Source organism: Rhinolophus sinicus, chromosome 17 (genome assembly GCF_057876585.1).
Source record: "Rhinolophus sinicus isolate RSI-liver-muscle chromosome 17, RSI-T2T, whole genome shotgun sequence".
Classification (NCBI taxonomy): Eukaryota; Metazoa; Chordata; class Mammalia; order Chiroptera; family Rhinolophidae; genus Rhinolophus; species Rhinolophus sinicus.
The window spans coordinates 42,966,020-42,980,445 of record NC_142517.1 but is presented as its reverse complement, the minus strand read 5'-3'; the positions used below and the strand labels follow the sequence as shown (position 1 = coordinate 42,980,445).

The 14,426-nt window shown below is 40.1% G+C and overlaps 1 long non-coding RNA gene across 5 annotated transcripts in view; it reads right to left on the bottom strand.

The window, feature by feature from the left end:
- The window catches only part of LOC141570624 (uncharacterized), a 757,454-nt gene that overhangs the window by 589,657 nt on the left and 153,371 nt on the right, over positions 1-14,426 (bottom strand). For all 5 annotated transcript variants that reach the window (XR_012494838.2, XR_012494842.2, XR_012494844.2 and 2 more), the window contains one exon: positions 8,240-8,278. This is a non-coding gene — a long non-coding RNA (uncharacterized LOC141570624). The remainder of the gene's footprint in view (positions 1-8,239; positions 8,279-14,426) is intronic.

Genomic DNA, 14,426 nt, shown 5'->3' with positions numbered 1-14,426 from the left:
CCTAGATTCATGAATTCTGCCATAGCATATAACAAAATTCCTCCCATTAAATTCAGTGAAATGAACTAAAACATTACAATCAGATGCTTCATGAAAATAATGGAGTATATAAAGAGGAGTGTAATAGGGAACCTACAAGAGAAGGGTGCTGGGCAATCAGCTAAGGTGACATACCAAGAGAGTGAATCCCCTGGGCCACCACAGCCAGACAACATGTGATTCAAATCTGTGCTCGAGCAGAATAAATTGCTACACTTCATAAATCTTCTGGGTCATCTGCAAATAGTTGAAACCAGGAATGTTAAATCCGTAAATGCCAAGGGTGCATTCATATATCAAAATGAACATTTGTGCAGACAACACGAGTCCCAGTGAGAGAAATGTGCAGTTGCATTTATGTGTAAACAGGAGAGATAAAAATCTATCTGTTGAATCTATGAAACAATATCTCAACAGCCCCCCATTTTTCAAAGTCAGAGATAGATACTATAATAAACAGATTTTTCGGAATCAAAATCAGGGCATGTGATTTGAGGGGGGAAAAAATCTTTTTTTCTGTGTGTAAATGTATTTATGAAGAAGTATTCCTAAGACGACAAAAAAAAAAAGTGATACTGACAGGAAGTGCTAAGGCTGGAATGAGGAACGTGTATCTGAAGAAGGCGCAAGTCCAGTTCACACAGCACTTAGACTCCCGTGAGATTACACCTGAACAGAGAGCCCTGGGAAGCACATGGCTGCCCTACAGACTGCCCAGGGTCCATGAACGGTGCATCTACTGAGGAAGGGCAGCAAAAGGCCATGACGAGTCAAAATGAAGAGGCAGACAGTATCCTCCTACGAGGACACCAAGGCAGGTACATAAATATCTAAAGAGATTAGAACCCACCCCAGAGAGGAGGAGTGGGGGAGAAGAAAAAGATGTGAGGGGAAATTTTAACTTGAAAGTGACTGAATTATAAACCCGAACCTGCTGAGAAAATTCTGAGTTGGACTGAATTTACTTGGAAATGACTAAATTCAAAACTTTCTGCTGAGTCAAAAATTACCTTTATTATAAGAAGATCAAAAGACAGTTTCACACTTCCGAACCTGATTGGGAAAGACAAAGTTGTCCCTCAGGCTTTGTTTATTCTCTCCTCCTCATGTGGGTAAGCGCCCTGCTTTCACTGAGGCCTGGGCAAGAGTGGTGGCCACTCCCTGAGGTCTCTTTCCAAAGCCCCTGCAGTGAGATGTGGCCCCGCCAAGGCCACCAGCAGAAGCAGGTGTATCTATTCATGTTTCACTCACTTATTCAACAAACTATTTTCTTTGTGCTCCACACCCTAGAACCTTGGAATTCTGGAACAGGGCGTCAAGAGGAAGTATAAGAAGCCAAGAAAAACTACACAAGATTTTTTCTAGGGAGACAGCCACCCCCCTCAAAAAAAAGTTTCTTAACAAAGAGTTTTTTTTTTAATCATAAAACCCAGTACAGATGGTCCTCCACTTATGATAGTTCAGCTTTACAATGGTGCCAAAGTGATACGCATTCGGTAGAAACCATACTTCAAATTTTGAAATTTGATCTTTTCCCGTGCATATGCGATAATATGATACTCTCTCATGACGCGGGGCAGCAGCGAGATGGTTTTGCCCAACTGTAGGGTAATGAAAGTGCTGAGCACGTGTAAGGTAGGCTAGGCTAAGCTGTGAGGTTAGGTGTCTTACGCGCATTTTCAACTTAGGACGGGTTTATCAGGAAGTGCCCCTGTTGTGAGTCCAGGAGCCTCTGTATTGCCATTATGTCAGGGAAATGAGCACACATACCCACCCCTGCACTGGGAGCAGAAAGTAAACTTGAGCTGCTTTTCTAGAAGGTAATTAGATACTATGTATCAAAAGTCTTTAAAATGTACACACCTTCTTACCCAGAAATTCCAGCTCTAGGAATTTACTTAAGGCAGTAATTTTAAAAGATCAATAGAGGCTAGTGGTTAAGAACTAGGCCTTGATGTCAACGGAATCTGAGTCCAGGATCTGATTCCACATATGAGCCGAATGAAACTTTGGACAAATTACTGAAAGTGAGCTTCAATTTTCTGGGATGTGAAATGGGGATAATAAGAAGAACCATCACCCAAGGCTGTCATGAGGACAAAATGGGCTCAAGTGTGTAAGTGCTCAGTGCGAGCACACCAGGCAAGGCGTGCAAGTTCAATCATTGTCGCTGCTTTCCGTGATCCACAATGTTTTCTATACCTAAAGATAACAGTATAAGGAAGGTCATCATACTATTATAAAAGGCAAAAGCTAAAGTACAATGTGAATCTATTGTTATAGAATGATGTTCACAATGTGGTGTTAAGCCAAAGAAGCAGGTTTACAAACTAACATGCACAGCATGGCCTGTTTTTCGTTCATACACGCTTATCCCCATGTAGAAAACTATATGGAAAGATAGACTAAGATATTAAGATGGTTGTCTCTAAGTGAGATGGTGGATTTCTTTTAACCTGTATTATCGTTGGCTTTTCATATTGAAACTGCGTTGTGTTTGCAATCAGCAAAAAAAAAAAAAAAAAAAAAAAAAAAATTCACGGTAATGTCAGCTTTTAAGTGCCAAGGCTCCTTGGGAAGTTATAGGTAAATTTTATCAGGTAATTATCAAAAATCAAGATCATCCCTCACATAAGAATTCCAATTAATAATGTATAACGGGTGAACGGAATAGAAAATCACTGTCAGAGCACTACAGAAATCACTGCTGCAGGCAAGGCCCACCGGTGGATGCTACAATTCATGGGTGAAAGTTTGAGGAGAAAAATGGTCTCAAAGTATCTCCCTCAAGGTAGTTATGAATTACCCCGGGGGAAATAGTAGCTTTACAATTGAGAAACCTGGATCGACAATGAGACACATCAACATTTTGGACCCCCTGATACAATACCTTGTATGAGAAGCACACGTCACTTTTGTGGTACAATTGCAAAAAAAAGCAGAACTTTCATCTCACCATGAGAACACATCAGACAAACTCAAATTGAACAACAGTCTACAAAATACTTGATCTTCCCAAGAGTGTCAAGGTCATGAAAGACAAAGAAAGACCAAGGAATTGTCACAGATTAGAAAAGACTAAGGAGACATGACACTGAGTGTATTGTGAGATCTGGGCCTGGCTCCTAGGACAACTAAAGGACATTGATGGAGGAACTGGGGGAATCCAAGTAAAGTCAGTAGTTTAGCTACTAGAATTGTCCTAATAGTAATTTCTTAGTTTTGATTATTGTTAAATGGTTATATAAGATATTAACATTAGAGGAAGCTGAGGACAAGGTATATGGGAACTCTCTGTCCTATTTTCTTTTTGCAATTTTTCTATGTGTAAAATTATAGCAAAATAAAAAGTTTAAATATAAAGGACAAGCCTAGGTTCTTGGGGTTAGGTATTTGGGAAGTCATCAAGAGGGCCCCGACAGGAAAGGTCTCAGTCCTCTATCTCCATCTCCTATTTGAATGGAAAATATTTTATACTTTATACTTTTATAACTTGTTATGTTAAAACATAGGGGAGTGTAGCATATTGGTTTCCAACATATAACCACAGAGAACATTGACAGATATTATCAAATTTCAACAATTTCTCTTTTAAATGGTCACTCTTCAAAAGCCATAATTTCCCTATTCTAGTTCATTAGTACAGTTTTTTAAATCTCAAGAATCTTTTTTTATTTCATATCTGTGAGTCAACAAAAATTAAAGATCAAAGTCCTTTGAGTTTTAAATATCCCAAAAAGTATCTTTATGAATGCCTAGTTCTTTTGTTTGCCCTAAATATTTGTTTCCGCAGTACCAACTAAATTGGTATTGGATACAGAAAGAAAATCACCAATCTAGACAGTCGTAGACCTCGTGCCTCCTCAGGGAACACATTTTTAATCTCTCATTTCAAGTCTTTTGGTAATTAAAATAAATGTAATTATGAACAAAAATAAATTTTTTGGATTTTACTCTCTGTTTACTTATGCCATCTCATTCAGCCTCACAACAACCCTCTAAGAGGATATTATAGCCTCTTCATTTTATAGTTGACAAAACTGAGGCTTAAGGAAATCAATGAATTTTTTCAAGGTCACAGAGTAAGTGGCAAAATCAGGTCCCAGTAGCCGGATACTCTGTGACTTATTGTTTGTTTTCAAAACTTTTGTGAATATTTATTGATGAGTACCACTTGTATTAGAGGTCTACCTAGAAACTTCTTTAAATCCAAACTGCTGACTGAGGAAAGGATGTGCCTATTACATATCGCAGCCTCCTGGCATAGATGGTCCTTTCTACCTTGCAGACAGTAACTAAGAATACATAGATCTGACTAGAACAGGGCAAACAAAAACTGAACCATGCAAATCAGTTTAAGGACCGAATGGGAGCTTGTGGGTCTAGGATTTCTCCTTGGCTATACAGAAATTCATTTTACATTTTATTTTTATTTTTTTATTTTTTTTTTTCATTTTACATTTTAATACACAAAATTTCAGCTGACTGAAGATGAGCACTAGATTCGCTAATCACTGTAATTCCACAAGTGGAGACTCTTCCTCTTGGGAGTGTGCCACCTCCTGTGGGTACTCTCTTCCCTCCTCTAAGCCATCCTATATACATCTGCCAGATTAATCTTCTTACAGTTTTAATTACTTCGTTCCTCAGCCGAAAAACCTTAAATGGCTCCAAGTTGCCTTTGAAATATTGTCTAAACTCCTCAACAGTCTGGCTCTAACCCTTCTTTCCAATAAAATTTTATCATCAGTCAGGATAATTTCTGTAACAACTAGCAGAAATCCCAACTCAAACTTGCCTAAACAGAAAGAAACTTATTCTCTCATATAACTGAGAGGACAGAAAAAGGATGAGCTTTGAGGGGACTTAATCTAGTGGTTCTGGTTCCATGTCCCTAGGATTCTCTCTCTCAGCCTTTCTGAACTCAAGCGAAATGAAAACATAAATCCTTGTTTTCCCACTTGGTCGTGGATTATCCTCCCCACCATTTCTACCCATCCTTCAAGGCCCACATCTTCTGTGGTCCATCCCTGTTGTACCCAGTAGAGAGCCTTGCCCTCTCTCCTCTGTAACCCCATGGTACTTGTACCTGTGATGACACGGCCACTTACATCTATGCCCTTACCTGCGATAGTACACAATAGGCTCCTTGAGGCCTGAGCCCAAGTCCAGCCCCTGTCTGTATCCCCATTTCCTGATGTAGACTCTCAATACATTAGCCAATCAATTAACAAACAAATCAACCTCATGGGAAAATTTGTGCAGTTATTTATTCTAAGGCACCATTTTCTCCCTTTCATTTGGTGGTCTTCAGGGCCTAACACAAATAGAACAAGTTTTTTTGTTTTTTAGTTAAATACGCCATTCTCATCAAGCAATAAAGACTTCCTTTTTCTAAAAAATAAATCAAATTTCAAGCAAATTCCTAAACCTTGGGTTGAAAACAACCAGAGGATACACAGATTTGGAGGAGGCTTTTTGTGCAGAAAATAGAACTATGAGCAGAAGACCTGTTCCGAAACCTAAAGCTATCCTAAGACCCAGGCAAAGCGTGCCTTGCGTTGACAATGCTTCTCTGCGTTCCCTACTTACCTGCACATCATCCTTATCTAACTGAGACACCAGACACCTTCACTGCCTAAACCCATTCAGAGGCCTAAAGCCAACCTGCTGTAAGATTCACATACCCAGAGGTCGTGTCCAAAAGAAACCCTGGAAGTATGACCTATCAGAAGTCGCACTGTAAAGACAGGCTTCCCCGGAACACCTCATTACCCAATATTATTCATTAACCATTGGAATCTGTATTATCTCTGAGCAGATTGGGCACTAGTGTTTTGGCTTTTGTTTTGTTTCTGTTTGTTTTGTTTTGGTGAATAACAGCAGTAAAGAATTCAGCAGAGGGCAACAGGACGGCTGAAGTGCTAATGTGGGAGAGAACGAAAGTCTGACTAGGTGGAGGCTGAGGTCATTTGTCTGGCATGGGGATTGATTCAGTCCTAAAATATTTCATAAGTGTCTGTTAGGTTCTGTGTTAATTATGGGCTTCAAACTTCTGTGGGGCCAGCGGGAAAAGCCAACTCTCTTTCCCCTTATCCATGGTCCAAGATCGCAATGTCTCCTCAAGGTGAGCAGCTTCCATGAGTGTGCTGCCCCAAGTCACAGGGCAGATGTGGCCAACCCTCACTGAAGGCCGTGGATTGCTAAACGAGGCGGGGTGGGGGGAAATCCACCCTCTCATCTCTTTGAAAAAGTCTGTAAGAACATTTCACGTATGACTTGCAACGAAAGCCTCACTGTAGAACGTGGGACAGACCAGTCCCTTGACTATGCTGAATCAGGTGATCACCCTAGCACCAGATCTTGGGGGTCTCCATGGAGGCTCAGAAAGGAGACTGCTGAGGAGGAGATAGCTCATTCTTTCATCATTCATTCATTTACTCATATATTGATTCATTTATCCAACAAACATTTATTGAGAATCTTCCATTTGCCAGGTTCTCTGCCCCTGAAGACATGAAAGGTGGGGAGACAGACATGTAAACAAATAATTAACACATGCTAACATCAGCACCGTGATAGAAATAAGCAGAATGAGGAAGCACAGAGAGGAAATGACAAACTCTGCTGCAGAGGCAGAGGAGGCTCTAAGAGGAGGTAAGATGGGTTCAAGGAAGGATGTAAACATCAGAGATGTCCCTCCCCACAAGCTATTCCAGGGAATCCAAAGTAAACGCCAGTATGAGCAACGATATAAGTAGTTTTACTTTAAATATAGGAAGAGTTGGAAAAGGATAGGTCAGGACTTTTCAGCTTAATATGGGGATAAAAATTTTCGCACGGAGACAACCTATATTGCTAATCATTGTTTTATTGACAATAACAACTTCTTTCCTGGGCCCTTCTCTGCTCCTCAGTTTCTTATTGTTTGTGGGTAAATATCCACCTGCTATTTTACAGTATTCCTGCTTAATTGGCAACCAGCTGCCTCTAGGAAATAAGATATTATCTTCAAGTGTAACTATTTTTTTCCACCCCCATCTTATCACTGAGAAAAAGACTGAGTAGAGAAAATATATTCTCAAAATAGACAGCTTTTTTAAAAAAATGAAACCAGCAATATGAGATAAAGTTAGTGCTGAGAATTGTTTTCTAAGTTGTCAGCTCAAGGTAGGCAAAGACAATACAATCATGATTTGGTACGGTGATTGCATTTCACAAAGCAACAGGAGCAGACCTATTCACACCTTAATGATCACTTCTCAATCCAATTAAAGAATTAGCTGCTACCTGAAGTGCCTGTTTTGAGTGTTTTTATTTGAAACTTTTATGGCCCTTGGAACTTTTGAGAGTATTCAATATAAAATTTCCATAGCCTGCGAGCTGGGTTTCTGGATCAGCTGGATGCTGCCTCTCGGCACAACACAGGGTTGGCTGGATATGCCAGAGCACAGGAACGCTTTGGAACCGTGCCAGGCACATGTGATTGGACCCGTGCATGAGTAAGACCACCCTGACTGGTAAAGAGAGACAAACAAAAACATCAAGGTGTAACTGGTTAAAGGGCAGCCCAAAGAGATAGAGAAAATCCTAAACCAAAGGACTAGTGCATTTCCAGGTGCCTGGATCCATAGAGTGGAAGAGATTTGCCCATGGCGGGGGTGGGGGGGGGGGGTACTGTTGTGTGTAGCCTAAGTGAACCCTACTTCACAGAGTCCCTATCCTTATTTACTTGTTAACACTGTGTTCACAAATAAAACAAACGGTTAATCTTTTCATCCAGAAAACATTAAGATTGTAACACAGGAATAAAAACACAGCGTCTTATAGATGCAGCAGATTAAGGCCCAAACACGTTCAATAGCCTCCTTATAGACCCCCAAACCTTAATACTATAAAAAAAATTGCATAGCAAATATTTCCAGACTGAAGGTGGAAATTTCCCTCAACAAGCAATTCTGATCCGGGGCATTTTTCTGAACTTGAAAGTGGACAACAAGAAATGCTTTATAGGAGTATGGATATGTTTGCTCCAGGTCATCATAAAAATCATAACAAATCATAACATTTTGGAATTCAAGAAAATCTAATAAAGTTCAACTCCTCCTTTTTACAAATGAGGAAGACAAGGCCTCAAGGAATACAGTGACCTTCTTGAAGTAATGCAACCAGCAAAGTATATGAAAAAGCCAAAACTTACACTCGAGTTATCTGATTCCAACTTCAAACGTATCTTCAACTAAAAAAAAAAAAAAAAGATAATGAGCAACAATAAGAAAAATAATACTTCTGCGTTTTCAAAGCTAGCAAGCATTCTTACAAATGTCTGCAATATTGTGGAAATACAAGCCTTGGATTTATTTTCTTGAACAACATTCCCAGGCTATTACTCTCCTTGGTAAGTACCATTTGTCTGCTACCTGCTATGGAAAGTTAGGCTTCTTTTAATGAATATAATGGGATCCAGTAGCTCTAGCTTTCCAGGAATAGTCCCATATTCAATGCATCTTTATCATTCTTGGTTTTATTAATTCATTAGTGAAACTAGAAAATATCTTTTTTCTCCTAAGAAAATCTCTTTGAAGTTGCAACGTGGTGCTTTGAAAACACAGTCAGGAGAGAGCGGGAGTAAAAGTCAGTCAGAAACTAACCAGACCTCTAGCAGAATTCTCAGAGCCCATGAACAGAATGATGAGACATGTTGGAACTGGAAAAACTCAGGGGTGAAAATTCTCTGAACAAGGAGGGAAATAGGGCTGTCCCTTAAACGCCTATTGTGGGTGCCAAATGGAGGTGTCCATTCTGAGTGGGTAAAGGGTCAAGGCCCATGAGCTCAGTTTAGGGACCCTGTTTGGAAGTCAGCAAGAGGAGTCAATGCCTTTGGTGGCATTCTGATTCTCTTTCTACACCTGAGAGGGAAAAAAAGAGAGGCAAAGAGAAATATGTCTCCCTGAAAAGCACTGACACTATAATGCCACTATGTGGTCTAATCATAATGGCTCATATTTATTGAGTACTCCCAATGCATTTTACATACGTTACCCCATTACATACTGATAATATATTTACGAGGAACGTATTACCCTTTTCTTATGATACAGAAACAGAGGGTCATAGCAGTAGAGCTAGGACTTGAACCCAGGGATTCTGATTCCAGAGCCTGCATGCTAATCATTCACTAGACTGCCCCTTAGGAGTTAAGACAGGTTGGAAGCACTTGCCCAAAATAATACTGATGGAAGGGTGTCTAGAGAATATGCAGTCTGTCAATTCCCCCAGACATTTCAAATTTCATCTTCAGATCAAGCAAAACCACTAGCAACCTGTACAGCCATCAGCTTGACGTTGAAGGGCATTATAATTTAACACTGAAGGACAAAGCAAATCTAACACAAAAATGCTGTTGAAGACATCATCCAGTACCTCAAACAGTATCCTGCTTACCAAGACCCATGGGGAAATGTTCCCTGTTACTCTCACTACCAGGAAGAGCTGTGTTCGCCTAAACAGTCACTTTGTTTGCTAATGTAAACAGGGTGAATTCTGTTTCTATTTGGTTTCCATCTTTGTTGTGGCTGCTAGGAATTGTTAGGCCAAATTTATGTCCCCCATCCAGAAACTCTGCTGGACCATATATTTACAATGTGCCTTTTGGTATACTATGCTCACTCCCTGCTTTATTCATTTCTTACCTATATTCTCCTTTGGTCCCGATTGCCACAGCTATTTATTTTACCCTTTCCTTCATTTTTTACACTGCCTCTAATCTCTTATGGATTAAGGTGCCAAATGAATGAATAGTAATCAATCAGTTGTCTTATTTTAATGAAATGGAAGAGACACGTGACACCTGAATCAAGTCCCTGAATCCCAACACTGAGGAAAGCCCAGGCTTGATCACCAAGGTAGCGCCTGTGGGAACTTGAACAATAGAGGCAGTAGCAACACAGCAACTAAGCAAAGCCATTGTATGAGTGGAAAGCGAGAGTGACGACCTCCTGTTAGCAAAGAGAGGAACAATAATGCTCCTCCAAAACGTGTCTGAACCACCCTGGGAACCCTGCCAATGAGAACGGGAGAACTTTGGAGGCCTGGGTTTCCAGTCATGATGCTGGTAAAGGCTTAACCCTGAGACTTCTATTAGCATCATCTGCACACCCTTGAGTCCATCATTCCAGCTGCAATATCCTGTAAAACAGGATTATACACATTGCAAGACTGAGCCGTGTTTTTGCATTGGTTTGCCTCGCTGGTTTGCAATTTGCAGCACCAATCATAATTATGCTTTTAGGTATTAAAAGTTTATGCCAGGTCTACAAATCATTAGGTGATTTCACTTTTTAGGACCCCCTAAATGCTACCAAAGCTACCCCAATAATCAAGTCATTCAAATCTTTAGTTGTTGATCCAATAATACAGCCCTAGCAAAGCCAGGCTGATTAGTCTATTCCAAATGGTCGGCAGAGGAGAAGGACATCCAAGAGGAAGGTAGGTTTGGCTGAAGAGGAATCATGTGAGAGGAAGTCTGGTTACGGCCTTACTCAGACTGAGGAAGCAAATATACCCTGAATTCTATGTTCAAGCTACCCCCTGGATCCTGACTGACAGACTGATACCCCAAGCCTGAGGTGTGATCTGGAACTTAACAATGCATGATCATTCCAACACTTTCCCTAAATGATTATACCTGCCATAAGAAAATGTCCTGTGCTGAAAGCACCCTTCTGTTTCCTAGATGGGATGCTGCCCAACTTATGAATCTCTTAATGAAGACAATTAGATCTCCAAATTAAAAAACAATGAAAATGTCCTGTGCTATATTGGAAATATCTGAAGGAGACCTTCATGTTTCTGAATCAATCGGCCTGTTCACAAGTATTTATGAACCATCACCCATGAGTTCTTCCCTGTAACAAGTTAAATGGTGAAACCACAAAAGAAACCAAGACCTGATCGCTGCCCTCAAGGAACTTACTCTTTAATCGGAAAGACAAGCCACTTATTAAAAACCAAAGAATCCTTATAATCAAAGCATTGGCATTAGCGACAAAAGGAAGAAAACACTGAGAGGGGTTGTTCAAACGGAGGTAGAATATGAGCTGTACTTGGAAGTAAAATTTAATTAAGAACCAAAACTGAGAGAGCTCATTTCAGGTTGAGGAGAAGAAAAGGAAAACTGCAGACACAACTAGCCAAAATAGTTTTGAGCTGATCCTGGAGTTCTCCCATCACTCAGGTTAGCCTAAGATACTTGCAGATACTCCAGGAAAGGAAGAGCGACTCTTCCAAGACCAGACGACTTAAGCAGGTTTGTAGAAGTAGCTCCAGGTTTGGCTTTCCTTACATACTCATTGGACTTCATTTCACTCTTTCCCCTTCTATGTGAGTCTTACTTTCCCAAATATATTTTGAGCTACAACTTTGAAAGGCCATTTATTGGGGTTTGTAAAGAATGTTCAAACTACAGCTACTACATATTTTTCTACAGAATGTACTGCCCTTCTAGCTAGCTGTGCTGCAAGACTGTTTACACTCTGCATTGGGGTGAGTGGACACCTTCCAATTATAAAACTAATGGAATACAACTCCATTTCCCCCATCTGCTTCTAGCCACCTGGGAGATGTTCATTTTTCTTGCAGATGACGATGGAATTATCTAAGGAATGGGGAATTCACTTACGCTTGGGGGTGGGGACAGGAAGATAATTGATTCATAGCCAGTAGACATTTAGTCTCAAAGCAGCCGCGATGTTCCTGAAGAGGCGAGCTAACTGGAGCCTACATTCTCCTGTCAAGCCGAGGGCTTTAGAAACACCAGGGAGAGGGAAACAGCACATTTTGTTTCTTCATAATAAATCTCCCATCTTATTGTCTGAGACATTTTGCTCTCCTGGGGACACAGGGCCTGCTTCTCAGCCTTTCCAATTGGCTCTTCCCTGCCTCCCGCCCATTCCTATTAAATGGTTTACTGGGATCCAACCTGCCACATCAAGCTTTTTATTTTCTTTTTCCCCCTCCCTCACTCCAACCTCATTTAGACCTTTTTTTCTTTTCTCCCCCTTCCCCGCCTCCCCATCCTGGTCTTCCTCAGCCATCCATTACCCAAGGGATCTCTTTCTATAGGACTTCAGAGAGAAACAATTCCTGGATTGGCTTGTGAAGCAAAGCATTATGAGACTCTTAACTCAATCTCAATTACTATTTGGCACGACATTTTATGAGTGAGAAATGCAATAAAATAGCAATTTCTAAGTTTAACTAGCATTATATAATGCAATTATTTATTACAGAAAGCTGCTGTTTATATATCGCCTGAGCTATTGATGAGTACGAAAAAGGCAATGTACAGGAATCCATATAAATCGATCATTATTTAAAGTGGTTAAGCAAGTATCTCATTTGTTTCCATGAATTTTCCTCCAGAACTAATGCTGCATCGCACACAACGTACCAAGGGACGGTAATCCACTGCCCCATACCAACACTAGGATAGAATCTAGCAAGAGATGCAGAGATGCCTTCCTCATTCTATTGTTTGAAATGCCGGGAAAGGCAATTAAAGCAGAGTAAACCATATTTTTCTTCCACACACCCATCCTCACTTTGCTTCCCTCTCTAATAACCATAAGCTGAAACCACTTAAGGATTACAATTATCCATCATCATTATCGCCCATATTATGATGTAGCTGCTACCCATTGCAAACGATGCTTCTGAAAATGAAAGACACTCTTCTGAGAAATTTTTGTTTGTTTTTGCTTTATAGGCTCCTTTGGGCAGAATGGGGGCAGGAGGGAAAAAGAGATGGAAATTCAGTCAGGAAAACAATTAACTAGCACAGCTTCACTGCACAGTAACATCAAATCATACAGCAATTAGAGCTCTGCAAAAACCCCGGTTTGGCTTCACGTGCCTTTAAGGATGAAAACTGATATGTACACTGAGCGGATGCTGGACTGCAAATGAAAAAATCAAAGAGGTAAACATTGTAAAATTTCATTCTCTGCCTAATCACAGCTCAAGAATGATGATTTGGGCTAAGAGTATTTTTAGTCTGAACACAATTCACCTTTTGTCTCCTCAGGCCTTGGTAGATTGCCAGAAATTTATCTACCAGTCTTTTTTTTTCCCCCATACTGAATATTAAAAGAAAGTTAATGTTTGATGAAGACTATATTGTACTTATTGACGAATAAAGGGGTTATTTAACCCATTGTCCTCAGATTACCAAAGCCTTAATTGTTAGATCCAGGAAAGCAATAACTAAAGCCTTCCCAAAAGCAAAGTGACAGTTTTGTAAAGGCAGGAAAAATCCACCAAGCCTTCTCTTGTTGAGCTTTGCCGTGCAAAAGAAATTTACCTTTATCTTGAAAAAATGCCGTTATAGATAACATAACCTGCAAAATATGCATATTGTCTTTTCATATTTTTCCTAATTGAGTGCTTTCCCTTGCAAGGTTTTTGGTACAATAGGACTTAATTTCCCAATAAGAAGCAATTCACAGAGGCTCATTTTTCCCTGTCTACCTCTAAAGGCGTTTCTGTCATTTGACTATGGGTTTAAAAAAGAAATAATGTGATTAAGAGATCTGCTTCCTTTATTTTTTTTAAATAAATGATTCTGGAATGGATTTAGATTTATAGAAAAGTTGCAGAGGTAATTCAGAGAGTTCCCATCTACTCCTTACCGAGTTTCCCCCGTTTTCACATCTCACATTACACTTGTCAAAATTAAGAAACTGACATTGATAGGTTCCTATTAACTAATCTCCAGACTTTATTTACATTACTGTCCTCTCTCTGTTCCAGGATCCAACCTATGGCACCACACTGCATTGTATGTTTCCCCAGTCTCCTCTGACCACTGACAGGCTTCTCAATCTTTCCTTGTTTTTCATGGCCTTGACGGCCTGGTATACTAACCATAGGTCCTGTAGAATGTCCTCCAATGGGAGCTTCTCTCTTGCTTTTTTTTTTCTCAAGTTTAGACTAAGGTTACGGGTTTTTAGATAAAATAACACAGAGGCGAAGTTCCCTTCTTGTCACAGAGTTATCTGATAGCCACATGATGTCAATGGTGACATTAGCCCTCATCCCTAGTTAAGGTAGCATTTGCCAAGTTTCTCCTCTCTAGTTTTATTATTTTCCCCTTTATTTATTCTTTGGAAGAGAGTCACTAAGTCCAACCTACTCTCCAGAGGCGTGGGGAGTGAGAACCTCCTGGAGAAGGAAGTGTCCATTTATATTATTTGGGGGTGGGAGGGGAGTATCCAGGAATTACACTGTAAGAAAGACTTGTCTCTTCTTTCCAATTTATTTATTTATTCAATCAGTTGGTTCCCTTAATTTTAAAATGAGACAGATCACTGAAATGATAAACATCTTAA